Genomic DNA, 27,530 nt, shown 5'->3' on the forward strand with positions numbered 1-27,530 from the left:
AAAAAAAAAAAAAAAAAAAATCAACTTGGAATGTGAAATAGGCAGGCTTTTAACATGTTGAAGCGTTTCAAGCTGAAATGGAACTGTGACCAGAGTTCGTTCAGCCTTTCTTGACTCTGTTCGCACAGCTGACGAGGTCCAGGTACCTCATTTCCACAAACACCCCACATCCTCCTCACCAGCGCTTCAGACAACACACACAATTCTTTTTTTTTTTTTTTTCCTCCTGGTGTGAAAAAAAGCTGTCTAACCTTTCAGCACCAGCTTATTAATATGCGTCATCGCTAAAAGGCAAGAAGTGAAAATGTCTCATTTAAATTTTTCAACGTGGAGGAGATGGATGTGGGCTTCCATTAAAGGCACCTTTCTCTTCTTTATAAACACACAAGTACACGCTCGCCATCGTACGTACAACCCCTGGCAGAGTTCCACGCAGCGACGCAGGACTCAGTGATTAAAAGGGTGGCAGTGAATCTCAATCTGAGCACGTTCTTAGCAAAGCTGACATTTCGACTCTTTGCTCCTCTCCTCTCTGCTCCTGCTTCTTCAGTGAAGTGCTAAGTGGCTATTGAAATATCTTAGGTTTCTTTCTTTTTGTCTGTTATTCCTTCATATTTCTACAGTTTTCTTTCAGTTTTTACTTGTAAAATTTCTTGACCTCTGACCTCGTTTCTTTTAGCAGCTGCTCTGTCCTCGTTTGGGGCTTAGACATTTTGAAGCTAAGTCGTGCTAAAAGAAAAAGGTAATTCTGTGAAAGTGGAAGCAGATTTGTCTATACATGTAGTCATTTCATACCCCCAAAAAACCAAAAGCAATTCTATACTTTATACTTTATATTTGCCATTTCAAACTGTCGTGTTCACAAAAGTAGATATGAGTTAAACTGTTGAACATTAAAAGTAATAGGAAACCTTTTTTTGTTTTATTACAACTGGAATTACTGTGTGAGTAAAGAATTGATAAAGCTTGACTGTTTGCATATTTAAATTGAATTACTAAGTGTATAGAACTAGAATTTTATTATATTTATGGTGTTGATTTTTGAAGATAACTAATCCCCTAACAACTCAGGCTTGATGATAAGAGTAAGACGTTACAAGTTTCATGACTACTTTGAAGAAACGCTTTGGCGATGGAAAGGAAGACTTTTCCAGACTGACAGAGCCATCTCCTCAGAGAACCACATCAGGACAAGAAAGGGAAATGACTGAGAGGTCCAACTTGTGTCGTTGTCTTTAGAAGGACCATTGCCAAAGCGCCACAGTGGATAAAAATATCTATGGAGAAGGATGGACTGTATGTACAAGTACACCATTTACAATTTTAATAAAAAATAGAGTGAACATCCACTATTTTCTTGCTGTGGTATTGTTGAACAGTGTGGAATTGATTAAAGTATAACTAAAATCTTTTAAAGCTGCTGTTTATTCTCATAAACCATGATGTCCTCGAGTTCTTACAATTTTAGTGTTGATGTGAAAGGCTTGTTTCCAGTCACAAGGTTTGACCCAAACAGTAGTTAGGTTTAGCAGGCAATTACATTTGCCTGCTATGTAATTGCAGGCAAATGCAATTACCTGCAAGCAATTGGTTTGGATAGACCAGACTGGTTTGAGTAGGCTTTCTTCTCTTTATAAAAAGAAATAATTATTTAAAAAAAAAAAAAGTACTGCATTTATATTGTTAGTCTGATATTCCAATCTTCTGATAAGCTGAAATATTTTGGATGCAAAACAAGTAAAAATCGTAAAACAAGAGACCGTTCCATTTAGACGTCAATAAGAAAAACACCTAAATATCTAATGAATAGATTTAGCATGATTTAGCTTCAAAATGTCTAAGCCTTAAAGTAGGACAGAGCAGCTGGTAAAAGAAACGAGGTAAGAGGTCACGAAATTTTACAAGTAAAAGCTGAACGAAAACGGTAGAAAGTGTGCATGTGGGAGCTTGTTTTCCAGCTTGGCTAACACTGAGTAGAAATGATAATGAATGAGATTCCTGGTGTCTCCTGAAGACCTCAGATAACTTGTCAATACTCATTAGACTCTGAAAAAGTGATAAATGATGAAGTTTATAAAGATTAGAGTCCAGGAAGCTGAAGTCAGATATGGTATTTAAAAATTGAGGAAATTCAAGGAAAGGGTTACACTTTGAAGGAGTGAGCAACCACTAAAGATCACTCGGGAAAAAAAAAAAAAAAAAGAAGCGTAATGTCTGAAAGGTTACAAATGAAAACAGAGTAATCGTTTAGCAACTGGGCCCATCACATATCGACTAATGTTAGCATTTGTGAGTGTTTATTAGAAGTGCTGTCCTTGCCCACAGCACTCACTGCACTCTCTTTGGACGATCTCTTAACCGCAGTGGCAGGCTCACTCCTGCTGCAGCTCTTTTATCTGGTGTCTCTCAGCTCTAAATATTGTCTGTCAGCTTTATAGACATTAGACAATCTGCATAAACAATTTTATTTTGCATTTCTAAATTAATAGAGGAGTGCGATGCACATTTTATTTACTTTACCAACTTTAATTTATTGAGCATTAGATTCAAGGTAACGGTCCAAGTCTGACGGAAATCTCCACAACTTCCTTTAAAGCCTTTCTCACTCTTGTGTCTGTTTTAAAGAGTCTAATATGTATATATATATTTTTATCTGGTTTTGTATTCATTTTATTCAACAGCTTTCATAAATTTAAGCTGTGATATGATAGATTTACTATCATTGTATACAGCAATATATTTTCAGCATTTATATGTATCAAGTTTTATGGGGAGTTTTTTCCATTACAGTTTGCATTGTGCTACAAAAATGTCAACCTACTGATATATGGTACAAGCACTCAATCCAAGCTTGGACTTCTTCTGCATGAATTATTGTATCAAAACATGAAAGTGATCAGCATGTGGCAGCGTTAAGGTTTTCTTAAGCCTGGGAACCTTAAATAGCTACCTTTAGCTCGTCTGCGTGGTGAATCCAGAGACTACCCCATTGATTACTACTGATACTTAGGTCTGGTCACTTTGTTGTCCAATCAACCATAGGGATGCCGTTGTAATTAGATCAAGTATTGGACTTTGGACAGGTCTCGATTTCACACTGGACAGTAAATGTAGCATCTCCATAAAGCTTTTGGCAAAGGGAAGCATGAAGTGCTCTAGGATTTTCTTGTGAATAGTTGCCCAGACTTTCGACTTTAGGAAACACAATATAGACAGATGCCAACAGATGACATGGCACCCCACACCATAACTAACTGTGGAAACTTCACACTGGATATTAAGCAACATAGATTCCCTCTCCAATCTCTGGCACCTTGATTTTCAAAATTCAATACAAAAAACAAGGAAAACTGAAAAAAGGGCATTGGACTATTGAGATAGATTTCATGAGTCCAGTCCTTTTTCAAAATAGCCTATCAGTAAGACTGTTTGGACATTGTTGTAGCCGAAGTCTACATCTGTGTGTGGAGACTTTTAAAGAGTCTTTTTCACAAAACATTTCACAATAGAAATGTTTTGTGAAAAAAAACCTGTTAATCAAGCTTCCTTTGAGCTCACTCTGGCAATTCACAAATCACAAGGAACAGATGTGAGCTTTCAGAAATGAAGTCAGCAGTGTGGGACAGCAGGGGATGACAGGAGTAGCACTAGAGATAAAACACATGTGGAGAGTCTCCCATTGCCTTTCTTATTAAAAAAATAATGGCAAACAAACTCAGTGATCCTGCTATTGGATGAGCAATGCTTCAAATTGATATTAATTTGTCCATCCCTCACTTGTGTTATCAGAAATTATTTATAATCCTTGTTTAAGCCTTTAAACTTTGCAGCTGACAGGTCTCACATGTTAGAAATGTTGTTTTAGAAAGTCACTCAGCACATCAGAGGTGTAACAGAGGAGGGCTGACCTCAACCCCCCTTCACTGTGTCAGTTCTTTCGAGCAGAAACGGGAGAGAAGATAACTTTACAATGTTTTGAAATGTTTTGTGAAAGTCCAGTAGCCCCTTTCACAGCCATGCCTTATCAATCTCCCCCAAATTTGCCTTACAATGCTCTCAAAGCTGCAATTTCCCTGTTGCCTGTGCACTGCTTTTCTACAACACCTTTTTTTCTTCAGTTTTCTAACAATGTGCATGAACATACCACTGTGACAAGTCAGCTACTAGAGGCCTTGTGTACCATACTGACCTTTTGGATGGTATCAGTGGGTTTCTACTGGACAACTCTCGGGTCAGCAATCTTCCTGATGCTTTTGTAGGCCATAACATGACCATAGCACAATACCTCTCAATTATGATGCCCTTTCTATTGGTGTCATGCATAGACAGGTGAAAACAAGTTGTTTTAAGTAATGAAAAGACAAAGTATAAAAATAGCCACCCCAACATTCTTTTTTCTTTTTCTATCCTTAACTTATTGTTGTAATAAGTTATTTAGTGTTATTTCAGTTATTCAGTGCGGTTCACATACAACCGCTAGGGGGCACTTGTCGCATTGATGGCAAAGAGAAGGTTGGGGACACAGAAGAAGAATAAACCTTCGCGTTAGATGCTAATGGAAGCTCAACATGAGCATCTCAGCCTTTCTATAATACAGGTCAGTAAAAATGTGCTTTGATGCATATTTATCGGTTACTTTTTAGAGTTAAGAGGCTATTGAATCGATTGTCACCAGTGAGTGACGTTATGCAGTTTGTGACTAGTATTGTGTAGAAAACGGGACACATTTCAGAAGACTAATTAATGCTAATGCTAGCGTACTGTGTTGAGCTGGCTGAGGAACGGCTGAAGGACTACGGAATTCACCTTGAACTTATTGTATTTTGCACTTTTCGGAACGATTCTCACACATAAGACATTGTTTTGATGTCTTTATTTATAAATTGGACATTTCTTTATTTTATTTCAAAAACCAGAGAAACCATATTCTTGCATTCAGTGAGTAATGGCTGTACTTGTGTGAAGCTTAGTGAAGAGACACAACATTAAAAGAACATTACACCTTTTTGAGTTTTGTAGATGGAGTACAGTTTGTGTAAGAGATACAATATTATTCTGTTGAAGCAATGGACACAATTGAAAGCTAAAATGTTTACATATTTAAGTATGTTTTATTTGTATATTCATAATTGTAATTGGAGCATGTCAAACAAATTCTCGTTCATTTTTGATGTACTGAATCTGATGGCTAGCTATTACAGTCACTTGTATATTTAATTCATTAGATGCTAGATGCTAATGGATGCTCAATGTGTGTGTCTCATCTCTTCTATATCACAGCATCACACGTTGAGAGAACAAAATTACCACATTACCCTCAGTCCATCCAAAGTTGCTGGGTAACACATGCAATGTTCATACTTTCTGTAAAATAGAATTTTCATTAGTATATGAACAAATTGCAAATGTTTTTTTTTTATTTATTTATTTTTTTTAGATCATGGTTTTTAAGCTTTGTGGAGTTTACATCTGGTGCAGAATTCCAGTGATGTGTGCACAGATTGAGAAAACCTCAGACGATAGAAACATTTTAATAGAGATTGCTCAATATATGATTTTTGTTTTTTGCATTTATTTAATCTGTTTCTTGCCGCCTTCATGTAGGATAATAGTTGGTAACAGCACATTTGCAAGAACACAGCCTTTGTTAGAACATGTCAGACCCTGCTGGTAATGTTCTGCATAAATGACTTTTTTGTCTGCTCCACAGCCTGAGATCTCAGTCATTCTTTTGGACAGTTGACAGCTCACAGCTTTTACAATCAGACCAAACAACCACTTGCACAGCTTTCGTCAGCAGCACATCTGCGTCTAAGGGTCACTAATGACCTCTTGATACATGCCAGAGCTGGTGAGTGCACTACATTAGTGCTGCTTGACCTAAAAGCTGCATTCAAGCTTCTGACCGTGATATTCTTGTTGACAATCTAATCCATTCCATTAGCAATTGTGGTACAGCTTTGGATCGGTATTTAGCTGATATGTTCGGGTCGCATTATGCCTTGGGCTATTATGCTTTGTCACACTGACATGTTAAATATAGTAAACCACAGAAATTAGTGCTAAGCCCGTTTTGTTGTCTGGTAATCATCGCTGTTGTTGCTTCCATTTTCCATGAGCTACATGATTTTTCATTTGCCAGTAAAATATCATTAACATTTTCACTGTGAAACCTCGCTGCAAGTAGCAAAATCAAATGAATACAAAATTCTTCAATTATTTAGAGTTTTATTGAATAAAAGTCAAGACTTAAATGTGGACCTTCATGTTTTTGGAAAATATGAAGGTGGCCATTCCAGCTGTTCTGAACAGATGAGCGCCACAGGCCTCTAGTCCAGGCTTTTTTAAAGATATTGTTTTACAATGTAAAATTAGTAAAACTATTACCGCATTAGTTTTATCATAAAAAGTGTGGAGTGTGTGTACTAACAACACACACTCCACACTTAAGATGTGTGAAAAGGCTTACTGGAAATGTATTTATTTTTTTTACAGATTCATGTGCTCACAATGGAAAATTTAGAAATATTCAACTGTTAATTTGATTACATTTTTTAAGTGAGGAGAGAATTTAAGAGTTTACAAAAATAGTTACTCTAGGTGCCATTCCTGTTGTTATTTGCACAGCTTCCTTTTTTGAGAATATGACAGCCCTTAGTCTTGTTATTTAATATAATATTTCTCAAGACTGGAGCATGCACATGCCTTTAGATCACCCAGCACTGGCTTCCCTCCTTTACTATTTCTGTTTTCCATTCGACTTAAGTGTGGTGATTGAGGTAAGAATAGCAGATGGATAATTTGTGTCTGGCGAAGCATCTCTGCATTTATTTATCTGCATGTTTGGATCATTATCCTGCTGAAAACACAATAAGGAACCACATTCCATTTTCTGTTCATGGTCAACAGGTTTTTATTTTAAATCTCCTCAGGTCTTCTGTACTTGTGTTAGTTTGTTACTAAAATCTGCCATATGTTGCAGTCAACAATACTTGGAAAAACAAATCCAGATGTATAAAACTGTGCTTACATATGGAGTAAAGCACATATCATTTTCACATGCATGAGGAATGGAGATGGGTTCTGCTGGAGGTTTCTTGCTGTGACAAGTTTTTCTGTCCGCTGCCACCTCATAAAACTCAGTGAGAGGGATTACTACAAACAGTCATAAGGCTTGGTAACTCCGATACTGAAAGTTTATGCTGGTTTGCTATTTCCAAGCCTGGTTAAACCTCTGTTAATAAGAAATGTAATAAATGTCAAAATCAATTTATATAAGTTTTGTATGAATTGAACCCATGCTTGTGCTCCAAGATGTTAATGATGTTTGATATTAAGCTAACCATTGTTTGAATAAGGACCTGTCTGAAGCTGGATTCAGCTCAAGGACAGATACATTTATGTATTCATTTTTACTTCCGTATTCTATATTACAATTTCTTAATTTTAAATCATAAATATCATCTTTCCATAATTTCTTAATAGATATAATGCTTCCAATTACAAAAAAAAACAAAAAAACATGAAGTCGTTTATGCTCATGCTGAAATAGATAAATGACAAATGAAAACTTTAGATTGACATATTTTGACACACCAGCCTGAATACCCGCTGTCATCATTTATTTTTCAAAAGCTCAGTACTCTTCAATTATATCCTCTCACCTCGTCACTCCTCCCTCCACAGTTCCATCGACAAAGTCTTGTTCTGCTGTTGCCTAAAAAAAAAAAAGCTTATCCACTCTAATATGCAACTACTAAAGCTATAGATGAACATTCAGGCGGTAATTACAATTTGTTCTTGGGTTAATGATAGAGAGCTGCACCTGAGTGTTGAGCTAATGGTGTATGAGAGAAAATTTGTTGGTAAAAGTAATGCTGAGTAAAACTGTAAAACCGATTGGGAAATAAAGTTTAGCTATAGAAATAAAATCTTAAAACAACAAAAAACCCACCATGATGGAACCAAGTGTAGTGGGCATCCATAATGTGTTTTTCTTTGTATTTTTGTATCTTTCTGAATGTCGAATTGCTTTGGAGACTTTGAGATTTTTTTACATCCTGGTTTCGTAGCTGTCTTTTGCAGGGATTTTGTTAATATTTCTACAACTTTAAATGAAATATTTATTGATTTTGAATAGCCATTCTAACAACAGATTTCAAAGCCCAGCAAACATCAGAAATATGACCCCAGGTCCCTGACAGGTTATAGGGATGTGGTCAATGGAGAACAGAAGCTGAGCTAAGATCAACTAGTAGAAAACCGAACTACTTTTTCCCTGATTGCTTTAGGGAACGTGAGGTCATTGGCAGACAAAGTGGAAGATTTTGGAGCCTGGGCAATATTATAATGGGACTACAGGAAATATTTAAAAAAGGGTTCTAATGAGACTTGTTTGCCGGAGCGTATCATGGACAGTGCTGTTCTTTCCAATATTTAAACTTTTTGAGATGGAAGAGGCTGCAGACACCTTGCCAAAATGATGCCGGAAGCATTGCAATTCTTATTAACAACAGATGGTGTTACCCCCAATATGTTACCATGGGATGGCTGCAGCTCCATGATAGAGTGGTTGTCTGATGCTTCGAGGATTGAAGCTTCAGTGCCCTTTCCCTACTTCTGTTAAAATGTTCTTAGGCCGATTGAACAAATCAAACAGTTGCAAATTTGCAACACAAAGTTGCTTAGGTAAAGAAAAACACATGTGTAGATGTTTAGCTCAGTTTAAAAATAACAGTGAACACACACCTGGATAATTAAGGGTAATGTTTGTTTTGAGCATTACAAATACCAGAGTAAAATCCTCCTATAAAAAATATTCTTTGAATGAAGCCGATAAAGATCATAAATGTGAGCTAACTGTAAAACTTAAAAGATTCGGCAACAGATTGCCATAAATCAGCGGCATAGTTGGTGGAAAATTAGACTCAGCTGCAGACTTCTCCAGCACAGTGGGAAGCTATTCGGTAGTAAAACGGGGGGGAAGGAAAAGTTAGGCAGATGATCAACTTGAGCCTAAGAATTCTTCCAAATTAATTTCTATGTAGCCGACAGTAAAAGTCAGTCTGGAGTAGCCATCGCAATGCCCCTATCTGGAAAAAAAAATATAGAAACAAAAGATTGCCATGTGATTCCAAGAATAGTTGGATGTTTGACAAGTTTTGCACAAGTGACAACTGATTTATTTATTAGTAGAAGATAAGACAATGTCTGAAACAATAGATGCCTTCTTTTCTACCAAACACACAGTTTTACTATTTTTGGGTTGTAATTTGATTTGTTTACTAAATTCAGTGAGCTGAGTCCTATATTTGGTCAGAACCTATTTTAGCACTCCGTTATATAAATGCAGCTCTTCATAATTTAATGTCAAAGTGATAATACTTACTAGAGTTTGCTGAATTTGATCAGACACATTGAGGCTGGGAGTGACAAATCCTGAGTAGAAGATTATTTAAAATAACATTTTTAACAAATGAAAGATTTGTTGTATGTGTGACTGACTACTTGTGTATATGTACCAATATTTATTTTGATTGGTTAAGTCTTAAATTTAGCAGGGTTTCTTTTTTATTCAGCTTAACTTGTTGATGCACATACACAATTTGTTCATTTATAGAGAGCCCCCTTCCCACCAGAGCATATTCAATGTATGTTGTTCACCATTAAATGTTTATGTTTTTAGTCTGCCTTTCTTGTCAATGACGTACTCACAGTTTTGCCTGTAACGATTGTTTATATCATTCATTTCATACACCAGTATGTCTGTCAGTGACTCAACATCCAACTTGTCCCTCCTTTTTTTTTGCGCCTCTTTTTTTTTCTGTCAGTCACCATGATGCTTCTCTTGACTTTTACCTCCTTGTTTTTGCCCTGCCTCCACTCCAGGGAGTTCAGCGAATACACAAGCGGGATCACAAATTATTAAACAACAGCCTGAACATCACAACACTTCGATAGACGAGGAGTGCTGCGCAACAGATCAACGAAGAGGAGGATGGCGTAACTTGCACGGGGATTAAAGACATGGTAAATCAGACAAGTGCTCTGAAGTTGAAGTTTTAATTTTCAGATTGTTTATATGTCATGTTTTTTTGTTTGTTTTTTTGGTAAAAAGAAAAGTACGAGTGTAAGTATAAGTGTTCGTGAACATACTGACTGACAGCACATTAGTGGGAGGCTTTAAATTTTAAATTCAGCCAGAATCCTCCCAGGCAATTAAAGGTTGTGTTCAGAGCCAAGAAGTCCAAATAAAATAACACACATGCATTCAGAAACAGTGCAGATGCATGCTTGCACACACACACAGGCACGCACACACCCTGAGGATGAGGTGAAGGTGGCAAAACCCTTCATATCGCAGTGTGACACTGCCTCTGACTCTGTTCATGTATCGATAGACACACCATGCACACACCCACACTCCAGTGTTTGGCTCACAGTGGAAACACACTACAACACACACCCTCATGGACTCAATAAATCACAGCTCTGGCTCTCTATGTCCAATTACTGTAAGTACCTGCAGGAAATATGTGCTAGACAACTTTGACAGTGTGCTACTGCTTCCTTGAAAACAAAAGTTGCGTGAGGAAGTTGTAAAATGTGTGTGATAAATTCAGCTGGCATTTGGTAAAATGTTCAGTGACTCTGTTTTTTTTCCCCATTAACTTTCCCAATAAGTCAGTTTAAGTAATCACAGCCAAGGCCATGGACAGATGGACACTAGGAGATGGTAGAGCACCCGTCCTTTTTCCTAAGAACCAAAAATGTCCTCTTCTGAAATACCTTTTTCTTTAAGTGTATGGCCCAAGGCAGCATTTCTGGATTAAGAGCCTATATTTCCAGTGGCTCACGTTTTTGTAATTTTGACCGACAAGAATCTTCCACCTCTCCTCCCATGCCTTTTATCTCAAATACAAAAGTTAAAATTTCACTTCCCTCAGTTTTGTCTAAACAAAAACAGACGAATCAATTAGATACCCCTCCCCACTATTCATTCTGTGGCCGGCACTAGTCACCAGGAGATAGCTTAAAATGTTGCTCTTAGATTAAATTAGAAAATAAAAGTTATCCATGTGTCTCATAGATGTTGTTATGACATTTGCTTTAATTGGCCCTGATGACTTCTAGTTGAGTCACATTAAAAGCTAAACACTAATGAAAATAACTCAAGTAAAGCTCTCTAAAGTTAAAGTGGGGCATGCAGATTAAATTGTATTTTCTATTTGTGTATGTGTAGTAATTATGATGTGATGATTAGAGTATTTTAATATATAAATAATATCCAAAGACATCTTGTTGTTGTCACAGCTCATAGTTAGTCTTATTAATGGTAAATGTCTAAGAAAAATTTTGTTCATATATCTCCCTGGCTTCATGCAGAGGTGCATGATTCTTCCTGTGGCCATGTACTCTGCTGCTGGTTTCATTGTGAAGCTGGAGATTTGTACATGAGTACGCTAGGATAACGGAGGACTTAACTACTTTATCAGGAAGTAGTGGTAGCTTGTTTAACAATAGGACTAGTTGCATGAGTTTCTTGAGCGTTTTTCATTCATTTTGGTGAGCGCATGTAATATACTAGCATTGCACTTAAGTATATTATACTATGAAGATTTTGTAGCTCTTTTTCTAGAATAGTTGATTAAAGCTGTAGTCTTCTGTTAGATTTATGAAGATAACTCGATTAGGTTGATCTACCTAGTAGATTTTTCAGGGTAATTTGCTTTGCTGCATTATATGCTGCAGAGGACATTTTGAGATAAAAGTGCAGAATGATGTAATGAAGACAAACATATGGTGCTCAGCATGTAAAAAATAAATGAGGGAAATGTAAGATTCAAATTTGACTCAAAGTTCAGCTTAATAGCTGGTTGTGAGTCAGAATTCCACCTTTTAATCAATCTATAATTGCGTTGTTTTATTAATCCTAAGAATTTTGTGAACTGCAATTAAAATTCAACCTTGTTTGGACTTTTTCTTCCAGGCAGATATCATCAAACATCAGGCACCACATGGTTGCAACGCAGTGCCTGAATCATGAACGTTGAAATTTGGAGCAACTCACCCTAGAAAAGAAGAAACACACGTTTTCTTAGAATCTAGGAAGAACCTTTTTCTTTTTCTGTTGGTCATAAACGTGTAGAGCCTTTGCCACAAGTCTTACGCCTGTGCCTGGGGTAAGAACATTTCAATTTCAATGAAAGTCCTTGTTTGTGTTTGATTGAATCTGAGTTGCACTGTGAGGTGATGCTTAGCTTAGCAATCAAGACCTTCAGTTTGAAACTCTGACTTTTCTGTGTAGATTTTGTGCCTCCTCCAGGCAGTCCACTTTTCTCTGATAGTTCAAAAACATACATCTAGGGTCAATTGGGTTTGTCAGTATAAGCATGCATAGCTATCTCTGTTTTGCAATTGAGCCTCTGATAGAGTGGTAACCTGAGACCCACCTCTTGGCTCTTGAAAGCTGGCATAGACTGTGCACAGAAAACAAGGGCTTTAGAGCATTTATTTAGACATCTGAACATTCCACAAACTTGATGCCTTATTAAATGAAAAATAGGGGCGTTTGCTTGGTTTAGTCTGAAGTGAAAATATCCATTGGGCAGAATTTGAAGGAGGAATGTACAAAACATTGAGTTTTGTCTAGAAGTAACCCACTCGCTCCTCTCATTCTTGTCTCTGACATATATAAACTCTTGATTTATCTTTGCATCTTTGTAGCATATTTGCATCCACAGTCATTTAGCCCACCTAATTCCTGAACATAATGAGCTAATGATGTCTTACCCAGCTCTTACTCTTCCTTTCTAGACAGGGAAATTTGATTCATATTTGTTTTTGTTCTTAATTTTTTTTTAAAAGTCTGCATTGTAGAAATCAACAATTCAGTTTTATGGTTTTCTAACCATCAAACATATTCTTAAACCTGCCAAGACACAGACTTATTACTCTTCATTTATTGTACTCTATACATTCACCTTATATTTTCGCACTTTTGTCAAACGTTTGTGTGATAAATCTTCAAGTAATTTTGCAGTTTGACGTAGAACACAGCGTGGCAAACAAATTGATATTGATGTTCTTGGAAAATGGACTCAAAAACTGAACATTTTGGTCTGCATGCAAAAAACAAAGTTTGGATTAAAACTAACTCTGCACCTCATTGAAGCACACCATATCCATTGTGTAACATGGCAGTGGCAGTATAATACTTTGGAGATGTTTTTTTCTCTATCAGGGACTGGGAAGCTGATTTGAGTTGATGGGAAAATGGATAAAGCTAAACAGACAACCATGGAAAAAAATAAAAAATCAGGGGCTCGAAATGACTGGAGTGCAGCAGATAATCACTTTCTAGGAAGAAAACTACATAATTATACAGCCAGAGTTACAACCAGGGGTTTTTTATCAAGGCATATTCATTTGTTAGCATGTCACGGAAAAAGAATAGACCTAAGTTCAGCTTAGAAATTGTGGAAAGGTGGAAAATTGATGTTCACAACCTGAGTTTAGGTTATTTTAGCAAGCAATTATCTAGACAACACAGACTACTTGCAGCTGATATTGAAGACAAAGGTGATATTGATTAATAAGGCCTGAATGGATATGTATTTGAAAATGTGTCATGTTTCCTTTACTTCACAATTAGAAGTTAGTTGGTCTGTCGCATAAAATCCCAATAAATTATACTGAAGATTGTGGTTACAACATGTCAGAATACTGAAAAGTTTAAGAGGAATAAAGACTTTTCACCGGCACTTAAATTATGTATGTATTATGTTTAGTGTTTTGGTTTTTTTTAGCAACCAGCAGCTACAAAATCTATCTATAAGATGGTAAAATCCTATTTTATGTAATTGTTGTTCTCCTTTATGCATCACCAGTGATGAAGTAATTTAAAAATGTTTGTCAAAGTGGGATAACAATCACATTCATTCATTCTTTGATATACAAAGGTTTTATTTTAAACCATGAAATGTGAAAGTCGTATATATTAAGCATAGAAATGAAATGACACATTTTAAGTTACAGGAATTTAATAGCGTTTCACTAGAATTAAACTTTTCCATTTTATGACAGACATGCAAAAAAATAATAAAGAAAAGGAACGACGTGTTTTCCCAGCATTCATCCTTGGAAATTTTAGTTTGGTTGCTACCCCAGTAAAAAGGAGTTTACGTGAGAACTTGAGTGTATATCCAGCTTCCATCACTGTAGAAACATTTATCACCACTCTTGAGGTATGAGAGTGGATGAAGACCTAAATGAATAAGATTGAGAAAGTAAACAGGTGAATGAGTGAGCGAGCAGCTGAGTAATCAAGTGAGGGAATGAGTAGGTAAGTGGCTATGCAGCTGACTGATTAAGTCACAAAGCACTTAAGCCTACAAACCAGTTGATGCATTTTATATGTTAATGTGTAGGAGAGGAAATTGAGGAAAGAATATGGTGTGAAAAAAAAAAAAAAACGAACGGGGGAGCGAGAAGAGGTGGAAAACACGTGGAAACGGGGCAGAGAAGGATGGGAACCATGTTGGGATGAATATGGGGAAGCTGAGAGAGAAGCGTGAAGCACTGGAGTGTGCAGGAGGTATGGGGAGAAGGAGTTACGGTGGCCGTGGAAGGTGGTGGTAATCAGGGGGCAGCCATGGGTGGTCAAGCTCTGTATATGTGCGAGTGTGTGTTGGAGCCGCAGTGTGACCAGTGCCCTGTGACAGACGCATTGCTGTGCCCTCAAAGTGTGTCCGTCTGTGCACAGCTGTGTGTGTAAGCTGTATTTTTAATATGGGTGAATGGATTTTCAGATGCTTTTTCATCTCTCCTACCTATTTGCTGGGTGTCTCAACGGGTCGAGCTTCTGTACCAAGCAGTGCGCAAAGAGGCAAAGAAGTTGCATCAAGCTCCCGTCCAATTCGCAAGAAATCTGCCTCAATAATCTTTCTTTTAAAACACAATGCAGTTGTGTAAAAGGCAAAAAGAGCATGAAGAGAGTCTGTCCGCCTTCAAAGTTTGTCACATTACAACCACAAATTTTATCTGACAGATCCACAAAAATCATTGCATAATTGTAAAATTTAAAGAGGTGTTATTATATAAAATCAACTTTTATGAGTGTTCCATCAAGGACTACTGGCTATTTATTCATTCTTGTTCTGCTGGAAGTGGAACCTTTACCACAGTCTCAAAGTCTTTTCTAATCCCCAACATGAATCTCAGGTCCTCTTCAGTGCCGCATTTGTCTTTACTTTTTTTTTTTTCACCAGCTTCACTGTCCCTGCTGTCAAAAAGCACTCAAACGGCTTGATGCTTTCACCACCGTGTGCACTGCAAGTTTTGTGCCACACATGGCATTTTTTGCATTTCAGCAAAAACATTTTGGGTTTTAAAATTATTTTTTTTTAAATTTCCTACATGCTTGCAGAAGAGCAATATCCTTTCAAGGCTTATTTGCAAATGTAAATCCCGTTCTTGACATTCTTTCATAGAAGCTGCATTTGTGAAACGTGCAAATAGTTGTTGTTTAAACATGCAAGTCTCTTAAGATTCCTCCGGTATATCTTGGTCCTCCTTGTTACTGTTCTAATTATTCCTGTTCGTTCAGGTGGAGGGCCACATCTGTATATGCTTGGCATATCGCTATACTCATTCCGTTTTTGAATAACAGATTGGATGGTGCTCTGTGAAGTGTCCAAAGCTTAGGGTGATGTTTTATACTCTAAGCCTGATTAAACCAACTCCACAACATTACCTCTGACCTGTTATTTCCACGGATTTTATAATCGCATTCTAATAAACCTCTTGCCTTTTACCAAACTGCAGCATTTGGGCTGAAATAAAATTATGCAAAGTTGGACTGGATTTAATAATTAGGTGAGGTCTGAAGACAGTTGTTGTCAACAGTTTCCATTTAGACGTATCAGAGTAAAGGGACCTCAAAACAAATGCAGATCACATTTTTTCAGGGCACTGTAGATTAGTACAGTTCTAACCATTATATAAACATTAGGTAATTGATAAGTAAGCAAACACCACCTAAAACAAAACACCATAGCCAAATGTACTGCATTTCGAGAGCAGAGTAAAGACTATCGGAGAGAAAGTAAAAATACCACCAGCTGTTTGTACAGTGAATAAATCTGTTTACACATGCTGCATAACTGAGGGCAAAGTTTATCAACTGAGACAACTGACTTCCACAAGCTCCATTGTCTACTGCAGCTGGCCCTAAAAGGGCTCACCACAGCTGAAAGCACAGCTTTCTGTGCCAAGGCCAAAATAAAGTTCAAATTACATCATGAGGGCCCTCCCAGGGGCTTTCCGCCATGCAGAGTTGTCTGTTAAATGCTTCAGATTAAGCAGGCAGCTCCTCACTTAGTCCACCTTTTTTGTGTTTGTAAAGCTCACTTGTTCTCTGTTCTGTCTTGCTTTTGTTTTTATTTACTTTTATTACTCAGTTTCTATCTGGATTTTTTATATGAGGAGAGGGCTGCATGTTTTTCCTGAGCTTAACCCAATATTCCAGGCTTAAACTTTTGTGCTAAAACGTTTTATTAAAACTGTTTGACTTAATTTTCTCAAATGTGTTATAAACATTTTTTTTTTGCTTCGTGGCACAGAAAAGCAGTAAATCTTGTGACCCATTTGTTCGTCAAATGCAAATTATCAACTTAATTTTGCACGTTTGTTACTCAGCTGAAATCTCAAAGCCACATTCATGTTGGTTTTGAGCCACAGATTAATACCAAAAGTGAGATTGTCCGGTTAAATTGGGCATTGTTTGAGCTTACATTTGCAATTGATGCAATCAGAGTCGAGATGTCAATGTCAGGAAGCAGACCACCTCACATCTTTGTCTACATTATTGGTGGCAGTGGAACTGGAAAACAGTTTTTGGCATAGAGCAGATTAGAACCAGCAGGAGCTGGAACAGAACAGTTGCAGCTGAGACTACCTCTGAAATTAACCAAAATCCAGAAAAAGAACAAGGAGAAGAAGGAAAAATACCTGCCAGATAGAGCTGGGGGAAACACCAGGAGGGTTTCAAATTTAGGCAATCACATTACAGCAGTAACAACAGCTAACAACAATAATAGGTATTCCACAACAAACGTAGTGTTTGTCACCGCTAATAAACCATAATAACCCACGACTAAAATTACACTAAATTCTCAACATAAATTCTTCTTCTTCGTCCTTTTGTGTATGCACCTGTTCCAAATAGCTTGAGGTGTTTTATGTGAAAAAAAAAAAAAAACTTGAAATCTCACTTCATTAAAGTTTGTTAACACTTGCGTACCTTTATGTGTACAGACAGCTGAGGGCATGTAAACACATGGTATTACTTCAGATACACCACCTGCTGTCAGGATGCCTTGATGTGTGAATTGGATTCCCTTTGAGTAGAAAATATGTCAGTTTGCAGCCTCGAAAGGTGAAGTTTGGTGTTTGCTGTGAGGTCAGGATCAGTAGTCAGACAAAACACGTAGAGCAAAAATTTTAAACTCGGATTCTATCAGAAAATTATTTGTGCCAAGTTTGCTCTGCGTTCTGATTTACCCACCATGTCTCACATGAGACAAACGGGCAAAATGATACTAATCAAACACTGTTCTCAATATGGATAACTATAGACTGATGTATATAAATGTATAATGCAAATGTATGTAATGAGTTTCATAATAATGACCATTAAGAAGCGGCTCAAACTCACTTGGCTCTAACATCTTACTTCTGTTATGCTAGTATCACATTTAAGTAGCTCTAGATTTAACTTATTCTCACTTTAGCTTAGCAGACATATTGATTTCAGCCATTCAAGGTTTGAGACGTGACTTGGACATGGAAAAAAAAAAATATATATATATATATATACTGGTAATGAAACTACCCTCTAGCTCAGGGGTGGCCAAGTCCAGTCCTCGAGAGCCACCATCCTGCAAGTTTCAGATGCATCCCTGCTTCAACACACCTGAATCAAATGACTGGCTCGTTATCAGGCCTCTGTAGAGCTGATCCCGGTCTGTTGGAGTAAGGATACTTCTAAAACTTGCAGGATGGTGGCTCTCGAGGACTGGACTTGGCCACCCCTGCTCTAGCTTGACAACAGCAGTCATTTAGACTCCTCGAAAACACACTTCAACAATTGTAAATGTTCCTTTTTTATTATCATATTGTAATTTAAATGTGGTCTTTTTCTAAATGTAAAGTAGTTTTTGTTCTATTACCTAATCGTTTTGTTAATACAACCAGTTTGCAATGCAAACCAAAGTAAAACTGATAAAATAACATTTTTCTGTTCCCATAAAGAAATTAAAAATGTAGAAGTCTTCTTAAAAACATTTAAAAGTAAGAAGTCAGCAGTTTATGTTTGTAGTATGCCTTTGAGTCAGTGCTGCTCATTTTGCCACCTGCCTATTCAGATTCTGCCTCAGTCATCACCCGAGGTATTCATGCCAGCTACAACAAAAAAAACAAAAATCACTTTTCTGACATTTTGTGGGTAGCAGAGACTGAATTGCATTTAAGGCAATGCCACAATTTCTATTTCTTTATTTTGTTCTTAGGCTTCCCCCTAAAGTTTTGTGATGCAACACCACTGTCATAAAAAAACAAGCTTCTGTCAGAGCCCTGCTGATGCACAGTCCCACATGTGAATTTGTTGTCATGTTGAAGAGGCTGGCAGAGACACCACCTCAAACCACCAAGAGTCAGCTTGACAATTTCACAAAACAGAGGAGAACCCAGCGGGACTTTTAAGTTTTATACACTGCTATACTGAAAATCTATATAACAAATATTACTTCAAAGGGCCCTTCTAGTCACTTTTTAATGGGCAGAGGAACAGATATTATGTTCAAGAGAGAAGCAAATACACGTTTTACAAGACTGCCTTTTGCATAGATTTGATGTCCTGTTTTTTTTTTTTGCTTTCACTGCTTTTGGGAACATAACCATCAGATTCTTTGCATATCCAGTGCAAAGAAGCACGATTCTATCAAAGGGTCTTTACTGTATCTCACATCTGTAGTTGTCTCAATGCATGTCTCAGCAAAAGATGTGGTGAGACAGCTCATCACTTCTGTCATTGGGGCTATTGATTTACAACATTGCTATCTCCTCACAAACCCTAGTTGTTGTCCTAATCATTGTAATTGGTACAACATCTAAAATGTGGTTAGTAATTTCCTTCTTTGAAGTTTTCAGCCTCTACTAATTTCCTGCTGTGGCCACCAAAAAAAGTCTAATTTGTGCATAGACAGGAGGGGAGATGTAAAATGTTCAACAATGTTGTTTTGATACTAGTCTGAGCAGTCCTAAAGCTAGCTAAATCTTGTTAGTACTTAAACCCCTTTAGTACCGTATTTTTCGGACTATGAACTGTTAAATTTTTCCCACGTTTTGAACCATGCGGCTTATAGCCCGGAGCGGCTTTTCTGTGGATTTTTCTTTAACCACCAGGGGGCTCTTTAGCAGGAAGGGAATCAGTGGAAGTCAAAATTGGAAATCAAAGAAGAAAATACTAATTTTCATTCATACCCCCTCATCAAGGAAACATGAAGAAGTTGATATGATGCAGCTTTTCAGTTGAAGGCTATCGATCTGGCAATACAGATCGACCACCCATGATTCGGCGCTGGCGTACTTAATAGCAGATTTTTTAAGGACGCAGCTCTCTGCTGGGTCCTTGTGGAGAACCGAGAGAGGCAGAGATACCAGCGGCTTATAGCTCGATGCGGCTTATATATGTAGGTTTCCAGTTTTTTCTTTTTTTTTTTAAACTTTGTGGGTGCGGTTTATAGTGTGGTGCTCTCTATAGTCCAGAAAATATGGTACATTTACTTTTCCTTGTGGACATCACAAGGTGGGACATGGAGGTTAGCTGCACAATTAGAAATGATAAAAGTCCCTGTGTTTTTGTCCATTATTACTCAGTTGTCCCGTTGGCTGCAGTTTGTGTTTCTTTGGTAGGACAACAGAAATTGTGAAGCAGCAGAAAAAGGATATATGGTTTTCAACATTTTGGACATAAAAATGCCTTGAAAATATCATGCATATATATCCAACTATCTTTACTTTGATACCACTAAATAAAACTTAGCACAAACAACTGTCAACCCCCCCCCCACCTATCTGTCCCTCTGAAATAATAACTGGGGTCCCCTGTAATTTACTCTCAGTATGAATGCAATGTGAGTGAACAAACAGCTTCATGAAGCCCCCCAAAAAACAACAGCAGCAGAAAAAAAAGAAAACACGAGAGAGGTCAGAGCACTTTGGAAACGTTTAAGGCAGGGTTAGGTTGAAACAACAACCTAATCTTTGGACATGCAAAAGTGGAAATAGTATTGCATCACGGCAAACCCATTGAAACATGACTGTCCACTTAAACTGACAGGCTTGGCAAGGAGAGCAATTAACCAGAAATGCATGCATGGTAGCTCAGGAGAACTGCAGAAATCCATACCTCAGTTGGAAGATTAGCTAAAAGAAAGCCAAAGGAGTCCCTTTAACATTTTTCCACAAGACGTATAAGGGAGACAGAAAACCTATGAAAGATTTCACATTTGCCAAAAAAATTTAAATGCACTATTATCCAGATTCTGCTGCTTGAGGACCACAATGACTTGCCAAAATGTCATATCTTATTTACCCATAAAATCCCCCAAAATAACGATCATCTGATGTATAGATAAACAACATTCTGACTGTGTGATTGAGCTCAAGCTTTACACAGCAGGACAAAAAGCCAAAGACCATCAGCATATCTACCAATAAATAGCTTCCAGAAAAACATGCTAAATATCAAAGTTTGACTCCATTTGGATTGAGATGCCATGACATGGTCTTAAACAGGACATTCATGCTCCAAAACTCTTCAACGATGCCAAAAAAAAAACAAAAAAAAAAACAAAAACATTTTTGGAGCAACACGAAAAAAGGATAATTTGTCCACTGTGATGTAAAAAGTCTAATCGCCAGTTATCAAAAATTTGTGATGGTAGTTGTTGATGCCAAGGTGGGCAAAATCAGTTATCAGGTATAGAGTAGAAATTGTCTTTTTTCAAGACTTTTCAAGTCAACTTGAAAGTCGACTTTCAATTTGACTTTCAAAGCAACTTGAAAGTCGTCCAAGTCGCTTTGGATGACTTTCATCCCTTTTAATGAAATCAGCATTTTGCACTTACTCGGGTGATTATTGCTATTGCAGTTTGTTGGATTATCTGAAACATTTAACATGAAAGTCGGAAGAACAAATACTGTTTCCACTGCTCTTTGTGGCTCATTTTGAAAGACACTGCCTGTGGGGTTTTGTTCTTGCAGTTTCTGTGTCATTTAGTTGTTAACATGCTCTCATTAAAAAGTGCTCACCTACAGTATGGAAGAAAAGAAAACTGAACAGCGCTTACCCAGAACTGTCTTTGATTTTATCTTATGCTTCTATATCTGGTCACTGTTTTCTGACTAGCTGAGGTTTTAGATCTGCTTTTCTGTGATCATTGTACTTACTCCTGTGTGGGTGGATAAAAAAAAAAAAAAGTGATGTAGGCAAAGAGAGGGAGAAGGAATAAAAAAAAAAAAACTAAACTTTTTTTCTTGCCTGTGTCATTCCCCTCATTTCCATTGTTACTGTTATGTTTTTATCTCCACTTCGCCTGATCTTCCACCACTTCTTTCTTCTCTAGAATCTTCTGTGGACACAAAAAAATAATTCAGTCATGCGTGCACGCCATGTGCGTACACAAGGCTGCCTTCCCAATAGGATGGAACACTGAGAGAAAGACACACACCGGTGCTGCCCAGTTTGAGCACTGATATGGATCACTGATGGTCCCTACAGTGGATCAGTACCACTGAGCTCGTTTGTTGAGACAAATAGAAAATGTTTTCAGTGCGCTCTGCTTGATGAGAGTCACATCTGTGGACATCTGGACACACACACACACACACACACACACATGCATTATGTATTTCCATTTCTCCCATATTTCCTTACTCGCATCCAGTGTCATCCACCTCCTTTGTTGACATTTTATTACTTTCACTACCAAAACATGTCTATTCCTTTAAATAGACTCATTGTCTCACACACATATCCACACCGACACACACAGAGAAAACCCATCACCACACTACTTTACATTCTTATCTTACCTTGGCTGTGCTTGTGATTAAATTCCCTGTCTCCAAGGACAACAGATGCTATTGTTTCCCCCCTTGGCTGCTATGAACGGGAATGAGACTTGAGATTCCCATTCTGGGCTCAAGCGCCTCGGAGTTGCACTGCATCTATGAGCCCCGACACATAGCGGGATGAAACTACAGGGGTAATATATGGTTGCCATTACCTTAAAGCCTGCTAGCTTAACCTCTCACATAGATCTCCCAGCTGAATCTCCTTTTATGTAGTTTTCAGAGTCAAGGGTTTGCTCTTTTAAAACCCTACTTTTTGTGCAGCCCCGCTTAAGATGGGTCCTCCGGTCTCGTAGACGAGCCTTGTTCACATATGTATGAGCATGTGGTCGTTATCTGTCCGGTTTTATGAGCAAAACAATAATTCATCCAGCACAGGCATCCTCTGAGCGACGTTCTTCTGATGTCCGCCAACAGGTGGCACTGCAACTCTTTATTTTTCCAGTCTGGAGGGGGGGAGAGGATCTGTCCGTGGTGCTGAATGTAAATCTCTCTGATCTGCCGTTCCAAAGGGAGAGCAGAGGAAAAGGGGAGCGAAAGGAAGAGATTCAGAGAATCTAAATACAACGAAAATGATGAGAAGAAAAAAAAAAGAAAAACGGAGAGTACAATTTAAAGGCGAAGTAGGGAGGGAGAGGCAGGTTGCTAAAAAATTAAAGAAAAGAGTTTGGAGAGAGGTTTTGAGAGGTAGAGCGTAAAGATAGAGGGATGATAATGATTATAGTAATGACATAAATGCATAAGTAAATGGAGGAGTCAAAACAAACAGCAGACATAAACAGGTCTTTAGTAAAAAAATAAATAAATCAGAAAACAACAACGTGAAAGGAGCATTTACACCATGCTTGGCACTTCTAAACTAATAAAAAAAATATGCATTGCAGGACAGGAAGATGAGAGAAGAAGTTGTGGCAATCCAGGAGAGATATGTATCGTGATGCTGGAAAGATCAAAAGATATAAAAAAATGGATGAGACGAGTTTGGGGGAAAAAAAAGAAAAGGTGTGGAATAGAAAAACTAAATTGTGTGTATATTAGTGCTTGTGCCCCTGCTCTTAGTTGCCGGTGTGTGTTACCATGTTTGTTTGCATCTGCCAAAGTGAAAACAGTGTTTATTTGGGCATCAGAGGGAAGAACAGACACAGACAGATGGGGCTAAGAGGGGTGGAAGACATTAAGTGTGTTGCATCCGTCTGTGTGTGTGTGTGTGTGTGTGTGTCTGTGTCTGTGTCTGTGTGGGTGAGCACAGATGATCTGCGATGCAGCGGCAACAGCAGTACTGTATGCATGACACAGATAGGAGGATTTATGCTCTTCACAAGACTACAGATGGTGACAGGGGAAGCCTCTGCTTCCCTTCATTTCCCAAGTATGACACTTTTTTTTTTCCCTCTTCTTTCCTGTTCTCAACCAATCATTGCTCTTCAGCACTCACCTTCTGCATATATTTGCTTTGCTTTGCCACAGTCATACACTGATCTGCTAACGATGGGATCGTCAAACTCTATCCCCATGCACTTGAGGCCTTTCTGAGCAAAGCTTTCAAAGGATAAAATGGCATCGTGGCAGAGGTGAAATGTTTACCACTCTTAAGATGTCCACTCATGACGTGATCGAAGAGGTGCTTTATGGGTGACGGTGAATTTGTATATCGATCAGTAAATCGGTTTCTAATTTTAGAGCAGTTGCCTTACTCACTAAGGGCGGCACTCGGTGCTTTCAAAGCTGAAGCAACAAAAGAAGAAAACGAAATTGAATAAAGACGACGTGGAAATAAACTAATAGCACAAACAGAACGTGAACAACTGAAACGTGTCATGAATAAAAGTGAGGTTGGTTTGAAAGACTAGATTGATGATGATGATGTGAGCAGGGTCGGGTAGGAACTAGTTGGATTTATTTGAGTAACTTCCTGGAAAACATTTACTGTCAGGAGTATTTTTACTTTGCTTTTTACTTGAGTAAACATGTTGAACTAGTACTACTGTTGTTACTCGATTGCAATTTTTGGGTACTCTATCCACCTCCGGATGAAGCAAAACAGATACAGTAATTATGAGAAATGGAACATATGAAGCTCTAAAAACGTTTACACAATAAAAAGAGAATGTAAATAAGAATAAACAAATTATTAAAAACTAAATTAGGAACAATCGTTGAAGTTAAACAGTCTCCACTTCCCTCAGCTCTCGATAAATGAAACTCTACAGATGAGGGCTATATGAAATCATGTGAAAATAATGACTCACTGTTGGTTTTTGCTTATCTTATGGGTATAATCAATAAATACTTTCAACTTTCCATGAGGGATCTGGATGAGTCGTACAGTAAAAGAAGCTGAGAAACACATCAGTACCAAAAAGATTCAGTTAGACACTTCTGATTTAGGTTTTTGTCACTATTTGTGTAGCTGAATTTTAGAGTCGCTGTAGATGGGTTGCTTACTTTTTAGAAAGACTAGACAGCAGAATGTTTCAGTAGAATATTCTGCAAACCATTAGAAGAATATTAAATTCTGCACATTGGGACAAGAGAGAAATGGTTGAACTCAGTGTTTTTCAGGTAACATTTACTGAGAGAAAAGAAACCGAGTTTGTCGTTTTCCTCTGAATCTCTTTTGAGAGTTAAGAAAATATTGTATTTCTCCTGAATGAGCTGAGAAAAAATATTGGTTATCCATGCTTAATATCTTGAAATCAATTAAAATGCCATCAGTGATTGGTAGGCACGGCGATGTAAAGTTGTTTCCTTCACACAGCTGTGAAAATTGCTGCTTTGTTTCTTGACTATCTCTACCAGCGAATGGTATTGAAAATTGAGCTTTCTGAAACGCCGTGTCACACCGTTATATTTTTTTGATGCCGACTTTCACGTGCGTCCGACAAAATCTCTTTCTATTAAAAACGATTTAAACTTCCAATAACAGTTCTGGAGACACAAACACCAAGTTTCTGAGCTTATGATTTGAGTTGAAAAGATTCTGCTCGTTTGAAATTTGGTGTTATTGGCCACTGAAAGTCGTACCACTGTTCAGTCGGAGGGAGAAAATAGTTACTTCTCAACATTTACTGATAGTCATGTCTGATATCAATGCCTTCTTTTAAGAAAGTTAGATTATTTCAATATACTGAATAAGAGAGACAGGCTCATGCAGATCTTAAAAGAAGCACGCGCTCTGTGGCATGCTGGCTCTTACATCTGGTCGCTCCTGTTGTTTCTCAATATCATGAAAAACAAAGAATACACCATGCAGATTTTTAGGATCAGGGAATATCATTTATGTTGTTTCTTCCTTTGAAGCGCTGTGTTTTGACTCATTTACTGGAAAATCACTGGCTTGCAAACGCATATTTTTTCTTTTTTTTTTTTTTCTTTTCATGTTGTAATCACAAACTTCTACATATTTTATTGGAGTTATTGCACAAAGCAATGCATAATTATCAAGGAGGAGGAAAAAGACAAATGTTTTTTATTTTCTTTTCTTTATACAAATAACTGTTAAGTATAGTCTGACATTCCTACCCCTAATTTAAAGCCAGACTGTTTTATCTTCAGACTGTTAACGTTAACCTGAACACATGTTGCTCTCCCTGACAAATGTTGTCAACAGCATCAAGGGGTGGAGATCCATTTCTTTAACAGGCTGGAGGCATTGGTCAGAGTTGATGGGAAGATGGAGGGAGATAAACGGATAAATAGCAATCGATTAGAAGGGACCAGTTAAAGTCCAGACCTAAATCTAATTAAAAGTCTGAGGAATGTTTAAAAAAAAAAAAAAACACAAACTGAGCAGAAACAAATACCAAAAAAGCATTCAACTTATTTATTTATTTTTTTGTGGATAGAACTGGTTTCTACAAAGTATTAACATAAAATAAAAACCATGTTGTTTCTGATTCACAGTTAAACTACTTTGAGGTGGTCCACACAAAGATCCCAATAAAATATATACTGCAGTTTCTGGTTGACAAAATGTGGTAAAATTCATACGTTAATAACACTTTTGAAAGGCACCGTCAGGTTTTTGGGGGAAGTGAAATGTAGCCGTTTGCCTTCTGCTTTTGAAAAAGCAGCTTGTCGGCTCTACAGTCGGTGGTTTGTGGAACAACATTACCCTTTTGCCTCGAGGTGAAAGATAAGCACAAACACCGTGACAAGAACCTTGCTCTGCCAATACTTCTCTCTAAAGGTCTAAAGTTAACCGTAAGTGGAGATGTCTGCTATCTGGCATCCCTTTTACTTTACTATTTAGTGAATTCAAAGTACAGGAAGAGCAGAATTTTAGACATTTTTTGGAGAAAAAAAAATTTCTGTCTGTTCTCATAACGGGTCACTAAAAACATACCTACTGTGATTTTCCTTTTCTCAAATTTACGAACGTATAAGATAGAAATTATAACGTTTATGTTGCTGTTTTTTCTCTCTCTAAGTATTGCTGCTTTTCCAGATCATGAAATCTACGTTTTTGCTGCGTGTAGTGGGTGGGTTGGCTTCACTCAGTTACATAATGCATAGGCTGTCTTGGAAAAAGGCTGTGTTTTCTTTGTAAGGCTTCTATCTTTGTAATTTTATAAGGTTCACTCAGTTTGACTTGGGCATCCTCAGGCAATTTTTGATTTAAGGAGATGCAGAGATGAGCTGATCTCTTTAACAGCCTATGTTGGACGGCTTTACCTGGGATCTAAATAATATCTAAATAATTTGTGCTGTTAACTTTCAACACCTTCATTTTGCTCGCCTTGGAAACAACCAAATGTGTAAGCTGTTTGCACATCTGACGGGGATCAAAATATTATTTTCCAACACTGAAATCCAAGGTGGGGGTGATGAAAGAACGTGCTACGTGTGAATACTCTCGTTATTATTGTAATATTCCTCTGACTTTATTTGTTTCTCCTCCGTTCGACTGTTTTCTAGTATGCGGTGTTCTTTGTGTCTTTTGTTGTTGTTTCATCTCGTTCCAGTTCCTACTTTGAGGAGATTTACCTGTCTTCCCTACCTTTTTGCAGCTTTTCTTTCTACCATTTGTATACACAGACGCGCACACGCACACACACACACACACACACACACACACACACACACACACACACACACACTGATTTGTTCTGTCTTTCTCGACCTCTTGTTGTGAGATCAATGCCTCCCACAGGTAGGCTGAGTCTGAGTGTAGCTGCCACAGTGTGGGAGAGTTAAAAGGCAGACCAATGGCATATTCAGTCAAATTTGATGAGCACCTTCACAGCAGATCCTTGCATGCTTGCTATATTTGAAAATCTCTCAGACGAGGCTGTTTCTGCTATCCAAAAGAGATCTGAGAGACACATTTAATA

General features: G+C 37.7%; 2 long non-coding RNA genes across 5 annotated transcripts in view; one reads left to right on the plus strand and one right to left on the minus strand.

Annotated features, from left to right (window-relative positions):
• Positions 1-4,372: 4,372 nt before the first annotated feature.
• The window catches only part of LOC103132385 (uncharacterized), a 28,700-nt gene continuing 5,542 nt past the window's right edge, over positions 4,373-27,530 (plus strand). Inside the window, exons 1-5 of one of the 4 annotated variants that reach the window (XR_475549.2) lie at positions 4,373-4,597; positions 5,711-5,851; positions 7,069-7,177; positions 9,889-10,029; positions 11,990-13,765. This is a non-coding gene — a long non-coding RNA (uncharacterized LOC103132385). Of the gene's footprint in view, positions 4,598-5,710; positions 5,852-7,068; positions 7,178-8,450; positions 8,592-9,888; positions 10,030-11,989; positions 13,766-27,530 lie in introns of those variants that run through there. The other 3 variants (XR_475550.2, XR_475547.2, XR_001660714.1) reach the window with 3 other exon arrangements.
• LOC107834884 (uncharacterized) lies at positions 10,110-27,297 on the minus strand. Its single transcript, XR_001660719.1, has 3 exons — positions 27,283-27,297; positions 20,122-20,132; positions 10,110-10,422 (listed from the first exon to the last, which is right to left on the minus strand). It is a non-coding gene; the product is annotated as an uncharacterized LOC107834884 (long non-coding RNA).

This window comes from Poecilia formosa, unplaced genomic scaffold, assembly GCF_000485575.1.
Source record: "Poecilia formosa unplaced genomic scaffold, Poecilia_formosa-5.1.2 Scaffold11, whole genome shotgun sequence".
Lineage (NCBI taxonomy): Eukaryota > Metazoa > Chordata > Actinopteri > Cyprinodontiformes > Poeciliidae > Poecilia > Poecilia formosa.